Source organism: Pecten maximus, chromosome 4, assembly GCF_902652985.1.
Source record: "Pecten maximus chromosome 4, xPecMax1.1, whole genome shotgun sequence".
NCBI classification, from domain to species: domain Eukaryota; kingdom Metazoa; phylum Mollusca; class Bivalvia; order Pectinida; family Pectinidae; genus Pecten; species Pecten maximus.
Window position 1 is genome coordinate 2,840,000 of NC_047018.1, and position 3,687 is coordinate 2,843,686.

The window sequence follows — 3,687 nt, forward strand, 5'->3', positions numbered from 1 at the left end:
GGGAATTCCCCTACATTTGTGTTCTTCGATACGAAAATGGAAGTTGACGAGTTCAGCACCTCGCTACTTCCAAATGACATACAAATGGGAGGGTCTTTTAAGGCATACAAGTCTCTTGGAAATGGCAACTGCCTTTTCAATTCAGTGTCAATATGCCTTCAAGGTAACATTAGCAGCATTATTATTTCAAACAACAGGTCTGACACTTCAGACTGTTCTATAAATAGACCAACATGTGTGCCGTCCGATAAAACTAGAAAATATATTAATAGTCGGATTTAGTCAATGGAAAGTTGTAAACATACATGATCATCACCAACTACAAACGATTAACCTCTGCCTGATGTGAATTCTCGTGTTTTTAAATTATTGTACAATTATAAAATGTAGCCAGCCACGTGTGTTTTTATACAGATTTTTTTTGCGTTGTCAGAAGAAAGTTCCATCAACTGATTTCATTAGGTACAGTAAAATTATTATTTGATATCGATTATATTTTAATTAAGTAATATTTCACATAGGTAACACAGATAAAGAAATTTTAAATATTATTTGTAATGTAAATGAAAATAACATGTTAAATTGAAAAAAAAAATGAAAAAATCAATGAGCTTTAATTTCTTCTGATGAATTATCAGAAAGAAGAATATATTACTACTTGAGCGGAGTTTTTCTAATAGAACTCTGAAAGTTTTTACCCATTATCTGTATCTTAGCATATACTTGTGCGAACACAATGGTTTCAATATATATTTCATGCATTTTGACAAATTTTCAATAACTTTCATGAGTTTGTTTTTCACTGGAATTTATTGAAATTTTGCACAAACAGAAAATTATTTGCTCATTCTTCTGATAATACTTGTATAATTTTCCATAGCCGATTACAAGCGATATTGCATATATTTCTGCAATGGCATTTTATTTAATGAAAATGAAGAACAAAACGACTTCATGCTTTTGTTACTTTGCATACATTCTTATATTTTGGGAAACTAAACAACGGAAAAGGATTGAAATATATCAGATAAAAGAGACAACAATTCTTAATTTGTGTATGGAATTTCAAGAAAATCTATTGCAAAATGATGTCATAGATATTCCTTGAAAGTTTGTCAAAATGCATAAAATATATAGCAAAAATATTACAATGTACGTGTTCGAATATATATTGCACTACACTGTACATTGTCAGACTTGTTTCTGGTAATTTGTGCATTTACCAAAAAAAATCATCCATTTTCTCTTTCCGTTTAGTTAACACATTCGAAAATAGTACTTGAACTATTTTTTTTCATAAATTATATAAAGACTATACCTTGGGTAAATGTAAATTGACATGTACATGAAATAAATATAAGTTTGAATAATTTTGTCTTAAGGAGACCCAAGTGATCAGTCCATTCCATTGGGAGCATGACATTTATCCACTTGATCATTCAGTTTCTTTGGGCATATTTATGATTATACTTTGAATTTGATATTTGTGAAGTAAGAATTGAATCATTAACTTAGAAAATACAATTACTAGTCTAATTCAAAACATTTCTGAATAAATTTGATTTGTTGACTGATACCGTTATTTTTTTCGTTTTCTCCCCTCTCCAGGTAATGAAAAATTAGCTGCAGAACTCCGACAGCAATGTGCATGGGAGCTGTTTAATCACATGGGCGATTATTTTCAGAAATTCGCCAAATCAAAATTAGAAAACATACCAGATAATTATAAGCTATAGAAACTTTTATTTGTTAAGAGTTACCCATATCATAATACTCAAAACACGCTACTGAATTTACTTATTAGAAGTATAAATGTTGTTAATATTTGACATTTTATACACCAGCTGTCTGATTTACATATTCTAAACACTTATCATTGTTACAATTCTGAATTTCAATCAATTGCCATTGGTTTGTGTTCGTTGTTTAAAAATAAATCTGTTGTTGTTAGAATTTAAATATTTGTGTTGTTCTCATGAAAAGCAAATGTTCGTGTTATAAATCTCGACTGCATATCTTGCATTCTCTTCCTGAAAAGGTAAACACAATACAATACACAGTGGTTATGTACACTATTAGCTTTTCCTCTTTCTATTATTAAGCTAATTTCATCATATGTGAACCCATAAGCATGCAATAAAAAGTTGCTAAAGGCAATCCTTATTTGCTAAAAGAAAAAAAAGGTCTTTAGCTACTTTTGCTAAACAGATTTTCATCCTAGAGTTAGCACAGCATGTAACAGCTGATTTTAATCAGATTGACTTAACATGAACTTAACACCGTCACAGAAGTTCGTCGCAATCGAAAATTTGGTCGTGAATTCGGTATTTTGCAAATTATTTCAAAATACTTTCAGGTAAAAGAAAACAAAAATTCTCGTAAAAATATCGATTTTGGGTCGACTATCGGCCATTTCGGTAATTCAACTCCAACGACAATCGGGCCTCGATTCGCAAATGAATAATTAATTTAAAATTCGGTCAAATAAACCTCTAATATTTTATATATGATACAATCAGGCATTGCAGAACATATATTTTGGTCAATCCTCTGAAAATAATGCCAATTTATATTATAATTAAGCCCGATTTTTCTTCGTTTCGGTATTTCCAAGTCTGCTTCACGTGTGGTCCGTTTCAGTAAATATTCTCGTCTTTGCCGAAATAAAAACAAGCTATATAATTGTTCATTTTAAACATGACAACAACTGCCAACCACACGTATCCAAAGATGTTATTGTTGATATCATCTGAATATTGCCGTAGTTATATCTGTCACTTCGATTGTACACCCCATGCATGCCAAAGTGAAGGAAGAATCGACCAATCAAATTGGTTTATTTTTGATTTCCGTAAATCTTGCAGTTACCTCCCTTACAACAGTAAATACGTTCCAAGTATCGCCTACAACAAGCAATCCCGTGCACATAACAAGATATTATCATTTGCATTTGATTTATTGGGTCATTTTCGTCAAAGGAAACTGGTATATGGAAATCGATGACAATTTTAACGCTATGACCAGTCACCCTGACCACAAATGCCACCTAATTGTAAGCCTATACATATGTACAGTTCTTTCTCGCAAACACGTACAGTAACTACAGTATAGTATGATACAATGTATCGTCTCGTATGCCGTCATTGATATATTTCTTTCTCTAAATTATAGAAATACACACCTAGTTGATAATGATGTAACATTCTAGAATATATATATTACACATTTAAGTAAATCGCGGACACATTTGCAGACCTATGCTATAATGTCAGCCGTTTTGGAAAGAACACAGAAGAGCAAAACTTTCTAAACATCCGGAGACGAATGCGCCTGCGCAATAGTTGTTTACATAAATATATTGACCTGGACCGGAGTTATTCGCAAAGTTCAGGTTCATTTAGTCTTCTCATTTCGCTAGCGTTATGCATTTCTCAAATCGTATGCATCTTGAAAACACCTACTGAATACATTTCAAACTTTTCGGTAAAACTACTATATAAAACGAAGATGTTTTTGCAAGTAAATTATTTGAAGCGTAAGGCAATGGGGGCAGCCATATTTCATTGAAACAGACAGTAGATGGCGTATTGGTGAATGTGGCTACCATATATGGTTATATTTCTCAGTCCAGTTCTTGATCACAATAACCGAACATTAATGTTCGTTTAAAAACTAAGAGCATATACA